General features: G+C 40.8%; 1 protein-coding gene across 2 annotated transcripts in view; it reads left to right on the forward strand.

Annotated features, from left to right (window-relative positions):
* The window catches only part of RAI2 (retinoic acid induced 2), a 482439-nt gene that overhangs the window by 283152 nt on the left and 173241 nt on the right, over nucleotides 1-26046 (forward strand). For both annotated transcript variants that reach the window (XM_081564703.1, XM_081564707.1), the window contains exon 4: nucleotides 12555-12605. The gene's annotated coding sequence lies outside the window, so the exon portion shown is untranslated. The remainder of the gene's footprint in view (nucleotides 1-12554; nucleotides 12606-26046) is intronic.

Below are 26046 nucleotides of genomic sequence, written 5' to 3' on the forward strand. Positions count from 1 at the left end.
CATACTCTGGGTTATAGGCCATGGCTCAAAAATAGACATGTAACCCTCAGTGTACCTCAGTGTAACCTCAGTCTTCACTGAGACTTTTCCACTGAAACTATCAGAAAAACCAAACCAAGCAAAAACAAAAGCAAACTTCTGCTGAATTATTGGATGATTAGATGTGAATTGGAGACTTTGGGATTGCCAAGGGCCATCAAGCCCAAGAGAGTCCAAGAGAGGGAAAGAATAGACAGAAATCCAATACTATCATTTAAACCTCTGGATCCTGCTATGCTTGAAGTTGCAGAAACAACTTTGAACTTTTTGGTATCCTTGTTTGTTTGTTTGTCACGTACAACTACTCATATGCTCATGACTCCCAAATCTACATCTGTGGCCAAGGCTTCTCTCCTGAGCAAACAGACTCCTAGAATAACATGAAGTTAACCAACCCTCTCTCCAATCTGCCTGCTATTATTTTATTTCCAATTCCCCAGTGAACCACAGTTCACAGTAGTTATTTTTGTCTCTTGTCTAGAGCTTTCAGTTGTAATCAGTAGGGCAGATGGATGTAGGATCCATCTTGGCCAGCACTTCCTCCATCATCTTATTTTTATATCAAGATTCCTGTTTGAATACCTGGCTTATAGTTAAGACCTTAACAATGGTTTGCTCAGTGGACTTTTAAATTATCCTGATTCATAAAATCAACCGTGGCGTGCCCTTACCAGAACAGTGTTTCTTTTAAAAAAATATATTTATTTTTATTGGCTCAATCGGGTCTTAGTTGTGACATGCAAAGTCTTAGTTGCAGTATGTGGGATCTAGTTCCTTGCTGCTGCTGCTGCTGCTAAGTCACTTCATTTGTGTCCGACTCTGTGCGACCCCATAGATGGCAGCCCACCGGGCTCCTCTGTCTCTGGGATTCTCCAGACAAGAATACTGGAGTGGGTTGCCATTTCCTTCTCCAATGCATGAAAGTGAAAAGTGAAAGTGAAGTCGCTCAGTCATGTCCGACTCTTCTTGACCCCATGGACTGTAGCCTACCAGTCTCCTCTGTCCATGAGATTTTCCTGGCAAGAGTACTGGAGTGGGTTGCCATTTCCTTCTCTGCTAGTTCCTTGACCAGGGATTGAACCTGGGACCCCTGCATTGGGAGTGCAGAGCCTGAGCCACTGGACCACCAGGAAAGTCCCCAGAACAGTATTTCTTGCTCTCAGTTACAGTTTACATAAGTGTGAAAATATTTGCAACGGTTCTCAGGAGAATTGCAGATGTGATTAAGAATGGCATGTAGATACTCCGAAGAGAGGTTATACTATGTGGCATTACTTAGCTTTCCTGGTGGAAGAAGAAGTAGTAATGGTAATTTTACAAATAGATCTTCAAAATAATAGAGTAAGGAAACTTGCAGATCATTCTTTTGTAAACTGACTATGGCTTGTTTCTTATACCTTATATGTATATTAAGCAGATATATCACTCAGTTAACACGTGTTTGTTAAGACCTCCTACATGAAATGCTCAATGAGGGTTAAAAGAAGCATAAGAATGAACTCCTGATTGAAAGAATAGTAAGAAAATCCCAGTGATGAGAATGTGACATTTTACAAAGCACTTTTACTCTCCTTACCTAGATTTTTCCCGAAGAGGTAAGTTTTAGTTCCATTTAACAGAATCTACAAAGACTCATAGAGTCTGAGGAATCTGTGATCACATGGATAATAGCAAAATTGAATCTTCTACCCAGGTCTTCTGTTTCCAATTTCTGTTCCCTTGTCATTATATCTCAGTCTAGCTGGGGAATAAAATATCCCATCCACAAACAGTTATCCAGTGGTTCAAGACAGGCCATGACAAATGCCAGGGAGCACACTTCTCCAACCCCCATCCCTAACTCTTGTTAAGGAGGGCAGCGTTCTAGCAAGGGTACCATTGAACTGATCAGTTCACTCTGAGCCCTAAACTTACACTTGCAAATGTTCTTATCAATCCTGATATGTTATTTTATTTAGGACATAATAAATAAAGAGCACCCAAAAAAGACTGAGAAAATACCTAAGTCCAAACTGTGCGAACTAGACACCTTTAAGACAAATTCTGTATACAGCAGATTATAAATAGTAGTTCTGTATTCACTTTTGATACTTCCTCACCAAGGAACTATGGAAAGCTTTAGCTAATCATTTTTTTCCTTGTAAGTAATTATGTGTATTTAAAAATTTCAGCTATCAAATTAAGCATGTGCCAAAAGAAAGCTAGGGTGAGAGTCAGGAAATGGAAGATTATCTGGAAAGGCGCATGAAGGGCAATTGGGGGGAGATAGAAATTTTCTACAGCTTATTTCCAGTGGTGGGTACTCAGATGTCTATAGCTCATAGGAGAGCAACCCTTAAGATCTGTGTGTTTTACATTACTTAAACTTCAGTTTTTTAAATGTGGAAAAGAGTGTACAGCTTCTCAAAATTCTTTAGGGTATGTTAGCAAGAAGTCTAATAACCGTTGTTCTAGGCATCCGTTCAGCAAATCTCTCATTTTTCAAACTCGTACTCTTTAGGTTTCTCAGAACTATGTAACTTGACTGTAAAGTCATCAATAACACGTAACATTATTTGTGTTTTTTGATTTTTAGCTTTAGTATTTTTCTCATAGCCACTTTGAATTTTTATGCCTAAGAACATGCTCTAACAGAATAGAAGGGTGAGGAGTAAAATTAACTAGGGAAAAGGTTAATCTTCAGATAATTTGATCAATGAATGTAGTTTCCTGTTTATCTTTGTAATTGCTCCCCCCCAGAATCTTTTTTAGGAGAACAGTGTAGTAATTGAAGTAACTTTTCATGTAAATGGAGTCCCCAGATTGATAATCTACTTTTAAAGAATTGCTCTTGAATTCCACACGAATTTAGAAAGGAAAATGTATGAGTTGCATTAATCAATGAACAATGGATGATGCCCCAGGTCACACTGAGTGGAGATGCTCAGTACTGATGATTTTATCCTGACCTGGCCCTGGTAGTCATGTCTCTGCAACCCGCCGATTCAGCTTGGCCATAAAACCTTAATAACCAGCAAAATCTTCTTGCAAAGAGGGCATGAAGCCCCAGGCTTCTTTAATCTTCTGGCGCTGTGACAACAAGTGACAAGGTGGCCTGTGCTTCCATGAATAATATTCCCATTTCGTGGGCACTTCTCACCTATTCTACATGACTTCAAGAGATTGGTTTCTGCTCCAAAAGGCTGCCTGATTGTTCTCCTGTGCTTCAGATGGTCTGTGGACTTTCAGACCTATGAGCCAAATTTGAAAATTTCCCTGAGCTTCAGGAATTAAAAAGTTTTGTGTTGTTCTTCCTTCATTATAAGATCTTTGGCTATAATGATGAGCTGAAATAGTTTTTTAGCAGTAAAGAATTATCAATTCCTTCATTTTCCTTCTTTTCTGGTGGAGCAGTGATAACAGGAATGAAGAGACAATGGGTTCACTTAGCGCAATTTGAATACTAATCTTTCCTCAGGGCCAAGCATGGAAACACCTCTTGTTGAAAGAGTTGGATTTCTTGTACTCAGTAACACTACCACGCATCTTTAAAAGCAGCTTCTCCGTCAGTGTCAGCACAGAAGGATGTAGTGTCCCCAAGGTCATTTTTTTCTACTTCCATTACCATTTGTCACTTCTGTTCCATATTTTTTTTTCACTTGTTTGATGTGTATTGGTAGCCTCTACTTTTATTCCAGCACTTCAGTTCAGTTCACACTCAGTTGTGTCCGACTCTTTGTGACCCCATGGACCACAGCACAGCAGGCTTCGCTGTCCATCACCAACTCCCGGAGCTTGCTCAAACTCATGTCCATTGAGTCAGTGATGCCATCCAACCATCTCATACTCTGTCTTCCCCTTCTCCTCCACCTTTAATCTTTCCCAGCATCAGGGTCTTTTCAAATGAGTCAGTTCTTCCCATCAGGTGGCCAAAGTATTGGAGCTTCAGCTTCAACATCAGTCCTTCCAATGAATATTCAGGACTGATTTCCTTTAGGATGGACTGGTTGGATCTCCTTGCAGACCAAGGGACTCTCAAGAGTCTTCTCCAACACCACAGTTCAAAAGCATCAATTCTTCAATGCTCAGCTTTCTTTCTAGTCAAACTCTCACATCCATACATGACTACTGGAAAAACCATAGCTTTGACTAGACAGACATTTGTTGGCAAAGTAATGTCTCTGCTTTTTAATATGCTATCTAGGTTGGTCATAGCTTTTCTTCCAAGGAGAAAGTGTCTTTTAATTTCATGACTGCACTTAACTGCTCTAATACTGACTCATTCAAAATCCACAAGTCATCCTGAATGCCTAGAACTGCGCAGGACCTAGCTTCCCGCTTTAGGATTTCTGCATGTACTTGATGAGGTCGGAAACATAGGGATACCAACCCCAAATATCCATGCTGTGGCCGAAGAGTGGTGGTGACAGGATTCCTTCTTAGCTTGTCATAGAAAGGACTTGGATATTTCAGAGAAGTGATGAGGTCCAGATAGTTCTCCAAAGATCTCCACCACAGGATCCCAGGCTGCTTTGCCAGTATATATTGGCCTGAATCATGCCTGACCACTTCAACAGTGCACATTTCACCTTTGGGCCTGCCACCTGCAAAATCCTCAAAAGGGACAGTTTTATTGTATCTGTTGTACACGAGAATTGTTCTGATCGATTTGGTCTGGAGAGAACCCCCAAGCACTATCAGATGTTCAATCCTGGATGGAGGTAGAAAATGATGTTATTTTGGCACTGAGGAAATTGCAGTCCGTTGATGTCAACATCCAACTACTCCATGGGTTGCTTTCTGCTCCTCCACTGCATCTGGAGGGTGTCAGTCCCAAGGCTTTAGCAGTTTCCAAACAGTGAGTAGCTGAAGAGTTTTAAGAAACATTTTCTGCCCTGAGACAATCTCTGCGCTCTTCTGGACTGGGTTGAAAAGCTTCCCCCTGATTCATGTCCACCCAGAATCTCAGAACGTGATCTTATTTGGAAATAGGGTCTTTGTAGATGTAATTAAAGATGAATCTATCCATACTGGACCAGAGTTGGCCCTGATGCAATGTTGTTGTTCAGTCACTAAGTCATGTCCGACTCTTTGTGACCCCATGGACTCCAGCACACCAGGCTTCCCTGTCCTTCACCATCTCCCAGAGTTTGCTCAAACTCATGTCCATTGAGTAGGTGATGCCATCCACCCATCTCATCCTCTGTCGCTCCCTTTTCCTCCTGCTTTCAAATTTTCCCAGCATCAGGGCCTTTTCCAATGAGTCAGCTCTTTACATCAGGTGGCTGAAGTATTGGAGCTCAGCTTCAGCATCAATCCTTCCAGTGAATATTCAGGATTGATTTCATTTAACATTGAATGATTTGATTTCTTTGCAGTCCAAGGGACTCTCAATAGTCTTCTTCAACACCACAGTTCAAAAGCTTCAATTCTTTGGTGTGCAGCTTTCTTTATAGTCCAAGACTTCCCTGGTGGCTCAGATGGTAGAGTATCTGCCTACCATGCGGGAGACCAGGGTTCGATCCCTGGGTTGGGAAGATCCTCTGGAGAAGGAAATGGCAGCCCACTCCAGTACTCTTGCCTGGAAAATTGCATGGACAGAGGAGCATGGTAGGCTACAGTCCATGGGGTCACAAAGAGTCGGACACGACTGAGCGACTTCACTTTACTTTTCACATGCATACATGACTACTAGAAAAATCATAGCTTTGACTCTACAGACCTTTGTCGGCAAAGTGATCTCTCTGCTTTTTAGTATGCTGCCTAGATTTGTCATAGCTTTCCTTCCTAGCAGCAAGTGTCTTTTAATTTCATGGCTGCACTCACCATCCGAAGTTAGTTTGGAGCCCAAGAAGATAAAATCCATCACTGCTTCCACTTTTCCCCCTTCTGTGTGCCATGAAGTGATGTGACTGGATGCCGTGATCTTAGGTTTTTGAATGTTGAGATTTAAGCCAGCTTTTTCACTCTCCACTTTCACCCTCACCAAGAGGCTCTTTAGTTCCTCTACCCTTTCTGCCATTAGAGTGGTATCATCTGCATATCTGATGCAATGACTGGTGTCACTTTTTTTTTACCTTTTTTCTTTAATTTTTTTACATTATGAAAGTATGATAACACATTTAGAGGAGACTTGGAAAATACAGAACAAAGTTACATATAGTTCCATAATATATTACAATTGTTTCAAGTAGATAAGATTTTTGGAGTGTCAGTATCAAACTCTCAAAAATTAATAGAATGAATAGACAGAAAATTAGAAGGATATAGGAGACCTGAAAAGCACTATGAACCAATTCAACATAATTAATATTTACACAATTTTCACACAACAACAGGATAAATTCTATTCAACTTCCCATAAACTTTAAACCAGGAGACACTGGAATGTATCCAGGGACATAAAACAAAGTGCAAAAATTTCATGGCCTAAAGGTATTGAAATCATACTGAGTCTGTTCTCTTATCACTATGGAATTATGTTAGAAATCAATATCAAAAGATATTTGAGAATAATCCACATATTTTCAAGTGCAGTGTGACATTTACTGAGAGATCTTTGACTTAGCCATTGAAAGCCTCAATAAAGTTGAAAGACTGAAAAAGAAAAAAAAAAGTTAAAAGACTGAAAAAAAGAGGGTGATTGCAAAGAAGAAAGCATTTAAATGAGAAATAAATATCAAAATGAGAAATTAATATCAAAGATACTTTAAAAACCTCATGTATTTGGAAATTAAATATCCACTCAAATAATGGGTGTGTCTAAAAAGCTATAACAATTAAAATTGGAAAATATTTGTAACAGATTAAAAATGAAGAGAATTTATCAGAATTTGTTGCATGCAGCTGAAGCTGCTCAATATAACTAAATACAATGTGCAATCTTGAATAAGATATGAAAACAAATAATGGACACTAGCATAAATGTTTGTGAAATTTGAACAAAATCTGTACTTTAGTTAATAATACTGTATCACATTTTAATTTCCTGTTGTTTTACAACATAGTATTTCTTTATATTCTCAGATTTAGAAGTTTCAAGCCTCATTCAAATTTCTTTTAAATCACAAAGATAATAAGGTTTCTAGACTTTTAGCAGTAATACTAGATGCCAGAATAAGTGAAACTATATCAAAGTTTTGAGTGAATATAAATTAGACATCTAACATTCTAGTCATACTTAGTCAAACAAGTGGAACCAAAATGTCATAAATTTTTTAGCTAGGCAGAAATTCATAAGTTTTCTAAAATATATATTATATCATACATACTACATATATACATATGTATACAAAAGCTTTTCTACTACACTTGATAAAGGCTTGAGAAAGAATGACAACATATGAGACAGAGAATTTGGAAAATATTAAATGAAATGGAAGCACTGAATATGAAATAGAATAAGTGAGACAAACTAGATAAAAGTAAAAGATCATCATATAGTCCAGTTGTTTTTAAACATGACTGTTCATTAGAATCACATCTGGAGATTTGGAGGAAAAAACAATACCTGGGTGTTTGTATTTTTCAAAAAATTCCAAGACAGTTATAATGTGCATCTGGATTTTAAAAAGTGGTTAGAGGTTTTTCTAGTAAATGGTAGTTTTGGTAGTACAGAATTATTTTATTTTCTGTTGGCCAATCATGATACAGTGGTATTAAAACTAATAATAGTTACCTAATCACAATAGTAAAAGATGTTTATCACTTTTCACAATCAATAGGCAGACAAAAAATAAAAGATAATTGCAATTACAAGCTGTAATGGAAACAAGATTAACCTAACAGTATAAAATAATTACATACAATTTGGGGGGTTTAGTAGAGTGATGTGGTAAGTGGAAGTGCATACATGCACATGTTTTCATCCACCCAGTCAGCCTGTGTCTTTTGGTTGGTACATTTAATCCATTTATACTTAAGGTAACTAGAGATATGTATGATTCTATTGTTCCTGTTCAGTCTCTAAGTCCTGTCTGACTCTTTGGTACTCCATAGACTGGAGCACACCAGGCTTTCCTGTCCTTCACTATCTCCCAGAGCTTGCTCAAACTCATGTCCATTGAGTCTGTAATGCCATCCACCCATCTCATCCTCTGTCGCCCCCTTCTCCTCCTGCCCTCGATTTTTCCCAGCATCTGGGTTTTTTCCAATAAGTCAGTTCTTTGCACCAGGTGGCTAAAGTTTTGGAGCTCAGCCACAGCATCAATCCTTCCAATGAATAGTCAGGGTTGATTTCATTTGAGATTGACTGGTTTCACTTCCTTGCAGTCCAAGGGACTCTTAAGAGTCTTCGCCAGCACCACAGTTTGAAAGCATCAATTCTTTGGCACTCAACCTTCTTTATGGTCAAACTCTCACATCCATACATGACTACTGGAAAACCATAGCTTTGACTATACGGATTTTTGTCAGCAAAGTAATGTCTCTGCTTTTTAATACGCTGTCTAGGTTTGTCATAGCTTTTTTTTTCCAAGGAGCAAGCATCTTTTAATTTCGTGTCTGCAGTGATTTTGGAACCCAAGAAAATACAATCTGTGACTTTCCATTGTTTCCCCATCTATTTGCCATGAAGTGATGGGACTGGATGATTCTATTACCATTTTCTTAATTGTTTTGGGCTTACTTTTTGTAGGTCTTTCCCTTCTCTTGTGTTTCCTTTAGCATTTGTTGTAAAGATGGTTTGGTGGTGCTGAATTCTTTTAACTTTTGCTTGTCTGTAAAGCTTCTGATTTCTCCTGGACATGCAGTATCTTCGGTTCTAGCATCCTTCTGTAGATGGTTGTTCAGCAGCTAGTTGCAATTTTGATGCTCTTACAGGAGGAGATGAGTGCATGTCCTACCCTCCGATCTTCCTAGTGTCCCTTTAAGGAGAGGACAGGACACAGAGAGAGACAGAGTAGAAGACAGTGTGGTGATGGAAGCAAAGTTGGGGTGACGTATCTGTAAGGTAAGGAACACAGAGGATTGCTGGTGACCACCGTGAAGCCAGGAACAGATGAAGAAGAACCCTTCCCTAGAACCTCCAGAGGGAGCATGACCCTGCCCACAATGTGAACTCAGACTTCTGATCTCCAGAACTGTGAAGGAACACAATTTCTGTTAGTATAAGTCACCCAGTTTCTGTTAGTATATAGGCACCCACCTAGTACTTTTGTTGTGGCAGCCATGGGAAATAAATATATTTTCTTTCACTATCCACACTCTGTATCATTTGCAAATCCTTCTACATCCCACAGCAGCAAGAAGATTCTTAGTGTTGTGGTTCAGCATAGTGATTTGGAAGCCAGGCTATTTGGGTTTGAATCTTGACACTACCATTCATTAGCTGTGTGACCTTGAGACGTACCCTGCTGCTGCATCTCAGTTTTCCTAACCTGTAAAATGGGGGTTATATGAATGAATAATGTTAAGGGCTTAGAATGGTGACTGGCACATAGGAAATGCTATCGTGTGCATTTTAGGGGGAAAAGTCTGTTGGGCTGAAATGGCCACATGGAAATGGGAATGGTTCCATAGAAGAAGTATTAGAACATGAGCTTGAACTTCAGAAATTGGGTGAGGCTGGCCAGAGGCCACCCAGGTGGGAGAAATGGAATGAGCAAAGGTTTGCTGGAGGTGTGAGGCCAGAGGGAGCAAGACTTCTCACCTCTGTCTCCACGGTGGTCAGTGGTGAATCTTAGAGCGTCTGCATCCACATGGGGTCAGTGAGGCTGCTTGCAGCTGGACCATGGGGGTCGCTGCCCAAGTTCCTAAGGGCTGAGGGGAGGCAATACCTTGGCACATCTGAAACCCATCCTCAGCACCTGTGGGAAGCTCAGGATTTCAGCAGCACTTCCCAAACTCGGATGGGGCCTGAGAGTCTGCATTTCTAACAAGCAGGGGATGCAGAGGCTTCTGACCTAAGGACCACCCTTGGCCTCAGAATCCTTGCTTATTCCAAATGTGGTCCATGAGCTGGCAGCATCAGCATACCCTGGGAACTGGTTCGAAATGCTGACTTTCTGATCCACCTCAACCCACCCCGCCCCAAACTTACTGGATCAGAATCTGCATTTTAATCCGGTCCTCAGCTGATGAATTTGCCCATTAGCATGACTTCGCAGGTGGCACTAGTGGTAAAGAATCCACCTGCCAATTCAGGAGACATAAGAGATGCACGTTTGATCCCTCGGTTGGGAAGATCCCCTGGAGGAGGGCATGGCAACCCACTCCAGTATTTTTGCCTGGGAAATCCCATGGACAGAGGAGCCTAGTGGGCTACAGTCCATGGGGTTGCAAAGAATCAGAATGACTGAGGCGACTTAGCATGCATGCATACATCCATTTGAGAAGTGCCAGATTAGAGGACTGGGATGGGAGTAGCCCAGCTTGCTAGAGGGAAGGACCTAGCCACCTTGGTTGTCAGACCCAGCTACACAGAAGATCCTTGAGGGCAGCTTTTAAAAATACTGAAGTTCAGATCAGAGTGACTTCATTAAATCAAACCTCTGTGAGTGGGGCCCTGAGGAATGAATATTATTTTTCAAACTCCTTGGGTGATTTTAATGTGTGCTTAGGGTTCAAGAACCACTAGGCTAAGGAAAGACCCCTAAGCAGAGCTGGAAAGAGACTGAGACCGTGCAGAGTTCTTGCTGGGGTTCAAGGTCCTTCCCCCAGCAGAGCACAACAGTTAAAGGAGTGGATTCTGAAGCAACGAGGGCCTGCCTGGGTTCCAATCCTGCTCTGGGCCACTTGCCAGCTGTGTGATGAGCAAGGTACTTAACCTCTCTTTGCCTCTGTTTCTTTACAATGAAGCGAAGTGACGTGTTAGTCACTCATAGTAACTATGCCCCAGGGTATTTGTGAGGATCAAATGAGTTAGGATGTAAAATGCTCATTACAATGCTTGGCACACAGTCAGTGCTCTGGAAGTGTTTGTTTATTTAAATACACATTTTATTCTTTCTGATGAGGATCATGGCAGGTTTTCTCACTTTCCTGTTGCCCTACCCCATCCTTGGTGCTAGGTTCTTGGGCAGCAGTCACATCTCTAATTAGGCGCTCAATAAATGTTTGAAGAATGCATGACTGAATGGTTACAATGCCCCCTTGTGTATTCAGTGGGAAGAAATAACAAAACATGCAGTTGGTTCTCCAAACTAGTACAGGTAGTGTGACCAACTGTTCCGGTTTGCCCAGCAAAGAGAGGATTCCCTGGGCATGGGACTTATGGTCATAAAACTGGCAAAGTTCCTGGAAAACCGGGACAAGTTGGTCATGCTTAGTATGGGTACCACCCAAATGTCCCTTTCCTCAAAATACTGTTTCCAAGTGAGCACACAGAGAGACACCCGAGGCTAACTCATTTATGTGCACACGACCAAGGCAATGACAATTCACTTCCTGGCCATGGTGTGAGTGTGTGTGTGTGCATGCATGCGCGCATGAGTGCATCCACATACACACGTGTACACCAATAATAATAGTAGCCAGAATATAATAACAGTGTGACACATGATATCTGCTGTGGTGAGCAGTTCACACACTTCAGAGGGAGCATCAGATGGCCTAGCTCAAATCCTGGTTATGCCACTTAATGGTTTTGTGACATTGAGCATGATTCTTAGCCTCTCTGTGCCTCAGTTTCTCCATCTGCAAAATGGAAACAGTAGTAAAAGTATGAAAGTGTTCGTTGCTCAGTCGTGTCCTACTCTTTGCAGCCCCATGGACTGTAGCCTGCCAGGCTCCTCTGTCCATGGAATTCACCAGGTAAGAATACTGGAATGGGTTGCTATTTCCTTCTCCAGGGGATCTTCCCAACCCTGAGATCGAACCCTGGTCTTCTGCATTGCAGACAGATTGTTTACTGTCTGAGCCCCTAGGAAAGCCCTAGAGACAGTAGTAGTACTCATTTTTCAGGGTTGTTAGAGTAGATGGGTTCATCCATGTGGAGCATTTAACAGAGTGCTGGGCACCTCATAAATTTGATTAATGTTAGAAATTACTATTAATATCATAATTAACATTACCAGGCAACCTGTGCCCCCCTCTGCTTCCCTCCTTTCTCACTTCCCAGACGCTTCCCTTTGCCATAAGCCCTTTGCCTCCTGCCTTCTGTTTCCTCTTCCTGCTCTCTTCTTTCCCCACTAGAGGGGCCATCAACAATTCTACCCATCTTAGATGGACAGAGCCCTCAGTCCATGCTCAGACACACAAACCGAACACAGCTTGATGTTGTGTGCCACTACAGCATTAGGCTTCCCAGGTGGCACTAATGGTAAAGAACCCGCCTGCCAATGCAGGAGACATGAGATGCGGGTTCAGTCCCTCGGTTGGGAAGATCCCCTGGAGAAGGGCATAGCAACACTCTCCAGTATTCTTGCCTGGATAATTCCACAGACGGAGGAGCCTGGCAGGCTACAGTCCATGGGGTTGCAAAGAGTCAGACATGACCAAAGCGACTTAGCATACAGCGTTGCATTATGAATCTGTGTTAAGCCGCATGAAATAAGTACAGAAAACCAATACACCTATTTTTTTCCTTTGGTTGACAGATCAAAGCCAAGAGATAGATGGCAGTGGATGTGAACTTCAGCATACATGTGGTAAGTTTTATCCCTACAACCTTAAAGACAAGATGGAGACTCATAAGCTGATCACTATTAAAATTAAGTTATTAATGTTTAAAGAACGAGCAAGAGTGCTAGGTACATATAGGTTTCTGATAGAGCAGTAAGACATTTCTCAGTATTATCCCATTCACTATTTCTCACTCATAATTTGGATGAAAGTATACAAGCTACACATCAGATATGCAGGAGATTAGAGAAATAACAAATACTTTTAGTGGAGTGTAAGGACATGAAAATATCAGGACCCCTGAAGCAATGGATAAGATATAACCAGATGAAATTACCACTGATAAATGTAGGTCTTGTATGAGGGTCCAAATAAAACCCCATTTGAACACATATAAATTGATACATTATCACATATATCATGTAATTAAAACATTAATTTCTAGTTATTGTATTATAATTATATTACTATGATGTTAATATATTATTATATAATTATATAATGAATAATATAATTGCATATATTACCATATATATATAGCTTTTGATATTGCATATCCTTTGGACCCAGAAATTCTACTTCTAGAAATTTACCTAAAGAAAAATTATATGTACACATGACCAAGGCAATGGCAGTTTGTTTCCTGGCCATGGTGTGTATGTGTGTGTGTGTCTGTGGGTGGGTAGAGGGAATTATCAAGAGAAAGCCTAGAGATAAAGTCTGTGCCGAACTAATACCAATATTAAAAAATTGGAGAACAGTCTAAATACATGTTAGTGAGTATTAGTAACTAAATTATTGTTAAATGTAAGCAAAACAAAACAAGGCAATTCTTAAAAATTGTACTTTACCAACATTATTTCTCCAACTGGGATCCAAAAACCTTATGCATTAGAGTTTTCTGGAATACTGGTTAAACATACAGGTTCCTAGATCCTCCTCAGAATGCTAGATGAGTATCTTTGGGGGAAGACAGGGAAATATATTTTTAACAAGTGCCCTCAGATAATTCTGATACACACTTAGAATTTGAGAATTACTGTATAAAAGAACATTTAGTGGAATAGGAAATTGTTTATGATATAATGAGTGACAAAACAAGTTCCAAACAAGATAATCCCTTTTAAGTAAAAATACTTGTTTGTGTAGAAGAAATTATGGAAGGACAAAAGCCAAAATGACAGCCATGGTTAATTTAAGGTTATATAGCATTAATAGAAAGATGGTGTTCTGATGGAGAGCTCCACGTTATTCTGCACTTTTTAAGTAATACTCGAAGTATTCCATGTGAAAAGCTAAAATCCATTTAGATTAAAGTAGTATTGGATGTAAGGACAATGGAGAGAAGGAATCACAGATCGATCCAAAGTTTGGAAGACTGGTGATGTGTCAACAGAGCAAGGAAGTCACAAAGAGAAGCTGGCTTAGGGAAGAAAGATGAGTTGGTTTTGAACATGACAGATTTGAGGTACTGGTGGTACACCCAGCAGGAAACAATCAAGAGGCTGGTGGGCTTCTGGGTCTAGACTTCAGGAAATCGAGTGGGGCTGGAGATGTAGATTTAAAGACAAAAGAAGTTGTAGGAGTGTATTAATCAAGGAGGAAGATCAAGTAGAGACAGAAGTGGCTGAGATCAGCTCCCTAGAGAATGCCTTTGATTCATGGAAAGGAAAGGGAGAAAAGCCAGTAAAGGAATAAAGGAGAACATGGTCTAAAAGGTAGAAGCTGAACCAGTAAGATCCAATGTCACCAACCATCCCTCAGAGAAAAGAGTTTCAGGGAGGAGGAGAAGGTCAAAGAGGATGAAAGACAAAGAGTTGGCCACTGGTCTGGACAACCGGATGCTGGGGACCTTCGCTGAGTTGTTATGGAGACCGGGGGTGTCTGTAGCCAGGTGGTGGGAAGTTAAGGAACAATCAAGAAGTGAGGAAAGCCCAAGAATTAGTGTACTCATTGTGCATTTTTAGGGCACGTAGTAGCCTCTCCCCGGAGAAGGCAATGGCGACCCACTCCAGTACTCCTGCCTAGAAAATCCCATGGATGGAGGAGCCTGGTAGGCTGCAGTCCATGGGGTCGCGAAGAGTCAGACACGACTGCGCGACTTCACTTTCATGCACTGGAGAAGGAAATGGCAACACACTCCAGTTTTCTTGCCTGGAGAATCCCAGGGATGGTGGAGCCTGGTGGGCTGCCATCTATGGGGTCACACAGAGTCGGACACGACTGAAGTGACTTAGCAGCAGCAGCAGCAGCAGCAGTAGCAGCAGTAGCCTCTCCCACTGTGGAGAGATGATCCCATGGTTTTTGTGCTCCTTTCAAGATGAAGCTTAGACACTTTGCCCCAGCATTCTTTCTTCCAGAAAAACTGAACTGGAATTTGGGTTGTTTTTCCTTTCATGAAACTTTCATTCTGTGCAGTATAATTTTGGGGGAAAATAATTTGCATTTCCCTTCCCTGCACTTTTCCGTTTCTTTCCCCACTCTTCTTTCTTGTCTTGGTAAAGGTTTGGGGCTGGACTAGAGTAGAACTTACTTCCATTTTCCTTCCTGGCACTTGTTTCTAAAAGCCTGGGTCCCTCTAGGAACTTGTAATGGTATCCTAGAGTATGAGGCAAGAGAGAATATTCCTGTAACTTGGAACAGGAAAGGTATCTGAAAACCTGGCAAGCTCAGGTCCCTATAGTTTTCATCCTGACAGTAACAGGGGAGGAGGCTGATTTTAGACAGTAGAGCTGAGGGAGAGAGGACCAAGGCCTAGGCTCCCAGCCAACCAGGGATCCCCCAGTCCCCAGCACAGTCAAGAAGCTGCAGTCTGGAGAGCTGAAGGGGCCCTGTGGGCTGAGTCTGTGACATCTTGATGATACCTCTCTATCTCCCTGAGATTCAAAAGTGCACGCTGATGTCTTAGCACTTCCTGAGACCCAGAACCTTGACACCCCGGCAGAGTCGGGGAGAGCACTCGAGAATGTCTGGGATTGTATTTCCTGCTTGGCAGGACCCGGCTGGTCTCTTTATTAGAAAATAAAGATATGAAATGTTTCTTGCTTACCTGAGTTTGTGCCTGGAGATTTGTGTCTGCTACATAGGAAGAAATCAGGTTTGCATCCTCAAGCAAGGTGGGTGCTTCCTTTACCTGGGACGAAAACCACCAAGGTGGTGGAATGGGGGTCTCCAGATGATGTGACAACTGGTGTATAGGTGGTCATCAGTCTGGTAGGATGTGTGAAGGAGGGTAAAAAACAGTGATCCCATTGTCAGAGAAAATGGGTCCTCGTCCACTTCTGCTGCTTGACCATGCCCCAGCTCTGGCCATTTCATCTCCCTGGGCCTCAGTTTCCTCAGATGCAAAACAAAAGCATTAAATTCAGTGAATGCTAAGGCTCCTCCCACATTCTGAGAGACCTTTTGGCTTGGTTCTCCTTTTTCTCAAGGTAACCTGAGTTTCTTACCTCTCTAAGAAACAAGGTGGGTTAAGCAGCCCTACTGCCGCTGAGCTACAGTCAACTTAGCCTAGCACACGGGGAAAGCAGCAAACTGGGACACTTGGCATAACTGAGGAGACTGCCAGTGTGTACTTTAATCTGCACAGCTCCAGGGTTTCAGATATGCTGTATGAGCCCCTGCACATGTAATTGAAAGGAGCAGAGGATGATGAAACTGCCAAGTGTGCTCTTTAAGGCTGGGCCATCCAGTGAAGATGGGTTTGCATACTAGTCTCAGAAGGCTAATTTATCACTCTGGAGAGCAATTTCTCATTAACACAATGTCAATACTGCTGGGGATTGGCTAGACCACCTTTGGAAGAGGTTAAATTACCTTTTAATCAGTGTATGGAAGAACAAAGCTTCTGTTCCATCATGGCATAGCAGCCTTGCTAATTTGACATCTTATAAAAGCCAAGGCAGTTCTAACTATACCGATGTGATATGACCAGGATTATTTCCAGAGAGGCAGAAGACAGGAAAGGAGGGTTCCTGTGGCTGTTATCCAAACTGGCATAATTGATGTGGGTGCAGTGGGTTAGAGCTAATGGTCTGGGTTTAATTATGGAGGCAGTGACACAAGGGCTTGAGGATGGTAGGGCACTAACCAGATGATGTACCACTTTCTCAGGATGAGCTTGCTGAATCGGGTCCATAGAGTGGCAAGGTGGTCTACATTCCATGTTTCCCCTGGGATTTGGGCTTGGTCCTCAAGAGGCACAGGGCTATATTCATATGATGTGTCTGGATTCATACTGAAATTCACACTGAAGAGGTCCCTTGGGAAAACAGTCACACAGGCCCCAGCTGAAAGTGCTTTGAAATCTACTGCTCTAGGAATTCATTCCTCATTTAAACCAGGATCATTTGCTTTGAAACATTAGTATGTATGTAAGCCTCATCAGCCACAGAGTAAAGATGGGACTTTTCATCTTTTTCTGATTCCTCAGAGCAATAGAACAACAAACAATTCTTTATCCACTAGCCTGAAAAATAAGGACAATAACTGTTGTCAAACTGCATATCATCCACCGTATCCATTATCAACTTTTAGCAATAGAAACTTAAGATTTCAGCAAGACACTGGCTGCCCAGCCAGAGAGTACATTTCTCAGCCTCTGTGGCAGCAGTGTGAGACCATGTGACCCAGTTTTAAAAAATAAGAAAAGAACAGAAGTGATGTATGTAACATCTGAGTCATATGCTCTTAAAGGAAACTGCTCATCCTCCATTGATTCTCTTCTTCTCGTGGATAGGAACGAATTTGTGTTGGGTAGCAGTTCACTTTCAGTCTAAAAGATAAGAAAGACAGTGGCTGGGATAACAGAACAGTAACAGAGAAGGAACCTGGGTCCTTAGATGACCTTGGGAAACAAAGTTATCCTACCTCCATTGACTGCCTATAAGCTTGGACGTTTATAGAGAGCCAGATCTTCTATCTTGTTTAAGCTGCTGCTGTTTTGGTCTCTGTTACAATAAATACAGCAATTTACATGGGCAAGGGACCTTGAAGTTTGAAAAGCACTTTCTCTTGTATGTTTTATCTCTTAGCTTCACAAGACAAGCAGATAGAGTACACAGATGAGGCAGTGGTCAGAGCCTCTACTTAACAGGAGGGAAACTGAGGCTCAGAGAGGCCATACCTTTTGAATTCAGATATGCCGCCACATCTTAGCCCAGGTATTCTGACTCCTTCTCCAGTGCTCCTTTTACTATAATACTGTCTCTTGGTCCTTGGAAACCTTAAGACATAGTCCAATATGTGCATGAGAGGGACGTCTCTGTTTGTTAAGACTCTTGCTGTTTTGATGGCCTAAGCATCCCCATCTAGCTCTTCTCCTCTCCTTTCCACCTCCTACGGATCATCCCACAAACAACAAAAAAGCAACTCCATAAAACGGGGTTTTTAAAAATGGTTGATGGACTTGCTTAATATCAGAACTGCCAAGGTTCTAGGGGGAAGGGGAGTTGCAGTGGGAGGAGTATTTTATTAACGACATTGTTTAGAATTGTCAGCACAGGGTAATAAAAAGCAGAACAACTTTTAGTCAGTTTTATTATTGTTTTTAAATTCTCTCCAGACAATGATCCCCCTATTACCTGTACCCCCTTTGTGCCTGCACCTTGTATGGACTTCTTCCGTCATCCCCTCTTTAGTGTGCCACAAAATAATAGTAATGAAGGAAAGCAAAATCATAAAATGCAAAATCCAATGGACTCTTGCCGTGCTCTCTTTGATATGTATACATGTCCAGGAAATGGCTGGGGTGTTTGTACCAATTGTCGCCTGTTACATTTAGAAAAGCTTCTGTAAAGAAAAGGAAAGCTTGTCTGTTTCCTTGGGTTTTTCCTACCCTCTTATTTCTATAGTTACAAGAGTTGGTTCTGTACATTTTTTTTAAAGCTGGCATCTTGCCCAACTCAAATTGATTATAAAGGTTGGGAGGGACAGTTGAGATCTGCAGCTTTATTCCCCAGTAAGTTGGCTGTTAAGAAGGATAGCATTGACAGCCGAGACAGCCTGCAGATGGGAGGGCAAGGCTGGAGATTCCCTTGTTTATTATGGAGCCACTGAATGACTCACTAGGTTGGGCTCTTCCTTGGAGGAACACAGAAAGATTAATGCCTGAGTGCCTAGGAGAGATCAGTGAAAAGGTTCTCTTCTCAAAGGCTTTACAGTAGGGTTGTCAGATTAAATATAGGACACCAGTTAAATGTGCATTTCAGATTAACAGCAAACACTTTTCTTGTGTGTAAATATGTCCCCAAATATTTCATGGGATACACTTATACTGAAAACACAGGTGCTCAGTTATATTTGCATTTCAGATAAACAAGGAATAATGTTTAATAATAAGCATGTCTCATGAAATATTTGAGACATGCTTATAATTAAATGTTATTTCTCATTTTTTTGGAATGGTAATGTTTTACAGGGAGGTGGGAGGGAAGTTTAAGAGGGAGGGGCATATGTATACTTATGGCTGATTCACATTGTACGGCAGAAGCCAATACAACATTGTAAAGCAATTATCCTCTGATTAAAAATAAATTTAAAAAAAGACATACAATAAAAAATGTTTAACAATTAATTATTCATTTCATTTTTTAAATTTAATTTCATGTAATATTGGAGTATAGTTGATTTACAATGTTGTGTTACTTTCAAGTGTATAACAAAGTGATTCTATTATACATATACCCATTCATTTTCAGATTCTTTTATATGAAATGCAGATTTTAACAGGTCATCCTATATTTTTATTTGCTAAATCTGGTAGTCCTACTTATAGAAATCTAGCAAGATTTTATTAAATGTTCTCTTTCAATTTAGGAATAGCTAACACTGCTTTTCTCTCATAGGATTATATGGGCTGTTGGTTTTATTTATTGCAGGGTGGAGACATACAGGGGGGAAGGTCAAAGGGAAAAAGACTGGACTGGAGGACAGGAGACTGGGGTCTGAGTCTTGTTCTGCCAGCAAATGGCTGTGTGAGTTGAATAAGGCACTTCACCTGTCTGAGCCTTAGTGTCCTAAAAGGAGAAGTCCTTCTAAGGATAAAATGATTCCATAGTCCTATGTCATTCCTTGTCTTATAAATATTATGATAGAATTCATTTTCCCAAGAAATGATACAGGTTGGTGCTGTCCAATACAAATAAAATGCATGTCACATGTGTAATTTTAAATTTTCTAGTGGTCACATTATAAAAACAAAAATAAACAGGTAAAGCTAATAGTATATTTTATTTAACCAATTATATTAAATATTATCATTTTAATATGTAATCAGTATTCAAATTAGTAATGAGATCATTTACATTCTTTTTGGTATTAAGTCCTCAAAATCTGATGTGAATCCTTACAGCACACCTCAGTGGAGACTAGCCACATTTAAAATACCAATAGCCACATGTGGCTACTGTGTAACACAGGTATTGACTAAATAAATAACTAGATAGATACACAGATAAATAAATAAATTTTAGCAAGTTAGACAAATTCAGAAATGAGCAATCTGTAGTGGATTATGGAGGTAACTTAGGCTATTGGGGAACATAGTCATAAACTTTTAAAAATTAATATACAATTGATCCTGATTATTCATGGATCCTATATTTGTGAAATCACCTACTCACTAAAATTTGTGACCTCCAAGTGAATACTTGTGACACTTTTGTGGTTATTCGTGAGCGTGGCATGTGCACAGGGTGAAACAGTTGAGTTATCCAGAGTACATGTTCCCAGCTGAGATGGAGCAAGAGAGGAAGCTCTGCCTTCTTGTAGTAACTCTCATACTACAAACAAGTGTCCTTTTTATGATCTGTTTCGTGCCAAATTTTTGTGCCTTTTGTGAGTGATTTCGCTGTTGAAAATGCCCCCCAAACATAGTGGTGAAGTGCTGTCAAGTGCTCCTAAGTACAAGATGGCTGTGGAGAAAATCCATGTATTAAACAAGCTTTGTTCACAAATGAGTTAGAGTGCTGTTTGTCCCAAGTATTTACTATTAACGACTCAATTGTATATTAAATGAAGTGTCTTTAAACAGAAACACATGTAAGACAAGGTTATATATTGATCCAAAAATGTGACCAGAGGCTCTCAGCTGGGGGTGATGGTTCAATATGCACCTATTCAGTGCCCGTGGAGATGTTGTAAAACACAGCTATCACGAATAGTGAGAACCGACTGCACTCTATTGTTTAGAATGGTTTTAGATTTATGGAAAAGTTAAGCAGATAGGACAAAGATTTTCCTTACACCTACCTCCTGCACCCAGTTTCCTCTGTTATTGACACTTTAGTATGGTACCATTGTTACAATTGGGCTACCCAGGTGGCTCAGGGGTAAAGACTCCATCTTCAACACAGAAGACGCATGAGACCTGGGTTCAATCCCTAGGTTGGGAAGATGCCCTGGAGGAGGGCATGGCAACCCAGTCCAGTATTCTTGCCTGGAAAATCCCATGGACAGAGGAGCTTGGCAAGCTATGGTCCATGGGGTTGCAGAGTGGACATGACTGAAGCAACTGGGCACAGATACATTTGTTTCAATTAATGAATGAATATCAATACATCATTATGAACTAAAGACCATACTTTATTCAGATTTCCTTTGTTTTTGGTTGATGCCCTATCTCTGGCTATCAGGATAATATGTAGTTATCACATCTCTCTGGGTTCCTCTTGGCTGTGCTGGTTTCTCAGATGTTGCTTGTTTTTGATGACCCTGATAGTTTTGAGGGGGACTGGTGGTATTTTGTTGGATGCCCCCCCACACACACACACATTGAGATTTAGCTGATATTTTTCTCATAATTGGACTGGAATTATGGGTTTGAGGAGGAAGACCATGGTAATAAAGTGCTATTTTCATGATATCTTATCAACAGTATATACTATCAACATGATTTATCACTGTTGATATTGTCCTTGATTAGTTGGTGGGAGTTGTGTTCGGAGCCTCTCTACCGTAAAGCTTGTGTTTTCCCCCTTTCCATACTGACCTCTTTAGAAGGAAGTCACTCTGCACAGCTCACACCTAAGGAGTGGGGAATGAGGCTCCACCTCCTTTAGGGAGAGTATCTGCATAATTTACTTGAAATTCTTCTGCACAGGAAACCTGTCTGTTCTCCTCCATTTATTGAGGTATTCGATCATTTATTTGTATCAGTAGATTTTCAGGGATATGTATTTTACATTTTGGATTATAATCCCGTACTACTTTATATATTTTGTTGCTCAAATTATTCCAACTTTGGCCACTGGGAGCTTTTTCACTTGACTGCTGTGACCCTTTGACATAACCCCATCGGTGTGTGTGTGTGTTTGTGAGCACTTCCTTACTTTTTGGCTCTACAAGATACCCAGACTCATATTGTGCGTTTTCTGTCCCAGCCCTAGAGTCTGCCATTTCTCCCAAGAGCCCTGGTTCCTTTTATTGGAGAATAGTGTTAGAAACCAAGATCCAGTCACTAGGCTTTGTTGTTACTGGGGTGTTGTTTCTTTTTGGCCCTCTCAGCAGACAGAGCAATGTGTATACTAACCCATGCATACATACATATCTATAAATATTTCTTTATCAGTAACTATATATATAGATAAATATTTATATAAATATGTATTTATATATTTCTTTGTCAGTATCTATCTATCTATATATAGATATATATCAGTATCTATATTAAGCTAAACATGAATTTGTATTGATGTCTCCATCAATGGATCATTCTAGCCTCCTCCCCTTGATGATCTGTAAATTTCTACTCCAACAGTGGGAAATCTGGCTTCTGCCATCTGCCATCCATTTACTTAATTGTTCAGTTCCAGTGAACATATATAGAAGTATTAGCTAAACATGAATATCATAGGCTTTTATGAAGCACATTTATTTCCACTATGAAAATAGTACATGTTTAACAAATAAAAATTGAAAACTAGATACAGATTGGGAGAGAGCATCAAGAGTAGGCTCATACACCCAGACACAACCTTTGATGATATTTAGGCTTATTTCCTTTCTCACTGGTCCTTAATTCAGTCAAACTCCCCCCCCCCCCGCCAAAGTTGCTCTCTGCTGATGTCATGTGTTCACAGGCTGTCACTAGCTACTGAAATGAGAGGAGAGCTAGCCTTTTGGGCACTGAGCACAGAGATCCCAGGAGAATTTGTGATTCTAGATGGTTTAACCATAAAGTAAGAAATGAGCACAAGATAAGAACAGAAAATGTAATGTGGCATGTAGGAGAAAGAAATAGGGGAAGTTTGAATGGAGGTAAGGCCAGCATGGGATGGTTTCTCCGACAGGCTTTGACTTAGCTAAGCAACATAAAAGCTTCTTGATGTTTTAGCACAAAACAAAGCAAAAACCAGATGTTCTCTTACTGCATGGCCTTGTGCATGACACTTGACCGCTCTGGGGTTTAGTTTATGCAAAATGATGATGTTAGCCCAATTGTTTCAAAAGTGTCTTCTATGATCCTATGACCTATGAACTATAGAATGGTAATGAGCACTTCCAGAACCCTCAGAAAAGCCTCCTGTTACATATCTTGATCAGGCTGGTGGTTACACAGATGTGTTTACTTTGTGAAAATTCTTTGAGCTGTACACTTACAATTTGTGCACTGTCTTTATGCATGTTATTCTTCAATTTTAAAAGTTTATGAACTGATCACCTGATCCACTCCTATACAAATAGGGAGCCTCACATAGTTTTTCAGAGTCCAAGAGTCATAGAAATGGCAGAGTCCAAAGATGGCATCCAGGAAACCATGAGCTACCAATGAAGAGGTCCCACAACTCCATTCCAGCTCCCACAAGGCCATCTGTACTGCCCTTCCTTCAAGGTGTAACTGCAAGATCAAGATCACTGTGACTTTCATTTAATTTCTCAGTTCCTCCATCCATAAAACAAAGATGATATTTCTAAGCATTTTGTGGAGATTAAATAAGTCAAAACATATAAAGTGTTTAGAATACTGCCCCCCCAACTACTGAGTGCTCAGTAAACATTTGTTAAACTGATGGTGAAGATGATGATAATTTTCACAAGTGTTCTTAAGCCCACATGACCCAAGGCAACCAGAGTGACTCTGTTATTTTCAAACAAGAGTCTAGTTATTTTAGCTGGTATTTTAACTCCAAAGGGTATGGATTAAAATTAATTCCATGCTGGCCTTACCTCCACTCAGACTTCTCTTCCAAATACAGTCCAGTGTCCTCTCTGGAGGCTCTGTAAGATGGTCTTCTAGAGGGCCTCTAAAGTGGAAGATTGTTTAGTGTCATGGCTATTAGTGGTTTCACCATCATATGAAGGGAGCCTGTGGATGTTTTAGGCACTAAAGAACTTATGGAGAGCTAGAAGCACAGAAAATTTACAACAAGGCTGATCTGAGCAGTGAAGAAGAAGGACATGCTAGGTATACAGATGTGAGCTTGAAATGCAGAGATAAGTTTTAAGATGAATAGTAAACTGAAAATGTGTGCTCAATTGATACAGCATTCTTGTTTTTAATTGAAGTGTAGTTCAGTTCAGTTCAGTTCAGTCGCTCAGTCGTGTCCGCTCTTTGCGACCCCATGAACCACAGCATGCCAGGCCTCCCTGTCCATCACCAACTCCTGGAGTCCACCCAAATCCATGTCCATCGAGTCGGTGATGCCATCCAACCATCTCATCCTCTGCCGTCTCCTTCTCCTCCTGCCCTCAATCTTTCCCAGCATCAGGGTCTTTTCAAATGAGTCAGCTCTTCGCATCAGGTGAGCAAAGTATTGGAGTTTCAGCTTCAACATCAGTCCTACCAGTGAACACCCAGGACTGGTCTCCTTTAGGGTGGACTGGATCGCCTTGCAGTCCAAGGAACTCTCAAGAGTCTTCTCCAACACCACAGTTCAAAAGCATCAGTTCTTCGGCACTCAGCTTTCTTTATAGTCCAACTCTCACATCCATACGTGACCACTGGAAAAACCATAGCCTTGACTAGACGGACCTTTGTTGACAAAGTAATGTCTTTGCTTTTCAATATGCTGTCTAGGTTGGTCATAAATTTTCTTCCAAGGATTAAGCGTCTTTTAATTTCTTTTTTTTTTTTTTTTTTTTTTTTTTGTTTTTTTTTTTTTTTTTTTAATTTTTTTATTTTTTATAAATTTATTTATTTTAGTTGGGGGCTAATTACTTTACAATATTGTAATAGTTTTTGCCATACATTGACAAGAATCAGCCATGGGTTTACATGTGTTCCCCTTCCCGGACCCCCCACCCACCTCCCTCCCCCTCTCATCCTTCTGGATCATCCCATTGCCCCGGCCCTGAGCCCTTGTCACATGCATCGAACATGGAATGGTGCTCTGTTTCACATATGACAATACACATGTCTCAATGCCATTCTCCCAGAACATCCCACCCTCACCTTCTCCCTCAGAGTCCATAAAATTTTTCCATGCATCTGTGTCTCTTATTCTGTCTCGCATATAGGGTTATCGTTACCATCTTTCAGATTCCATATATATGCATTAGTATACTGTATTGTTGTTTTTCTTTCTGGCTTACTTCACTCTGTATAATGGGCTCCAGTTTCATCCATCTCAGTAGAACCGGTTCAAATGTATTTTTTTTAATGGCTGAGTAATATTCCATTGTGTATATGTACCACAGCTTCCTTATCCATTCATCTGCTGATGGACATCTAGGTTGCTTCCATGTCCTGGCTATTGTAAACAGTGCTGCGATGAACATTGGGGTACACGCGTCTCTTTCAATTCTGGTTTCCTCGGTGTATATGCCCAGCAGCAGTGTACAGCCACTATGGAGAAGAGTGTGGAGATTCCTTAAAAAACTGGGACTAGAACTGCCATATGACCCAGCGTCTTTTAATTTCATTGCTGCAATCACTATCTGCAGTGATTTTGGAGCCCAGAAAAATAAAGTCAGCCACTGTTTCCACTGTTTCCCCATCTATTTGCCATGAAGTGATGGGACTGGTTGCCATGATCTTAGTTTTCTGAAGGTTGAGCTTTAAGCCAACTTTTTCATTCTCCTCTTTCACTTTCATCAAGAGCTCTTTAGTTCTTCTTCACTTTCTGCCATAAGGGTGGTTATCATCTGCATATCTGAGGTTATTGATATTTCTCCCAGCAATCTTGATTCCAGTTTGTGCTTCCTCCAGCCCAGCGTTTCTCATGATGTACTCTGCATATAAGTTAAATAAGCCGGGTGACAATATACAGCCTAGACATACTCCTTTTCCTATTTGGAACCAGTCTGTTGTTCCATGTCCAGTTCTAACAGTTGCTTCCTGATGTGCATACAGGTTTCTCAAGAGACAGGTCAGATGGTCTGGTATTCCCATGTCTTTCAGAATTTTCCACAGTTTCTTGTGATCCACACAGTCAAAGGCTTTGGCATAGTCAATAAAGCAGAAATAGATGTTTTTCTGGAACCCTTTTGCTTTTTTGATGATCCAGCGGATGTTAGCAATTTGATCTC

This window comes from Giraffa tippelskirchi, chromosome X (assembly GCF_054371585.1).
Source record: "Giraffa tippelskirchi isolate mGirTip1 chromosome X, T2T-mGirTip1v1.2.pri, whole genome shotgun sequence".
NCBI lineage: Eukaryota > Metazoa > Chordata > Mammalia > Artiodactyla > Giraffidae > Giraffa > Giraffa tippelskirchi.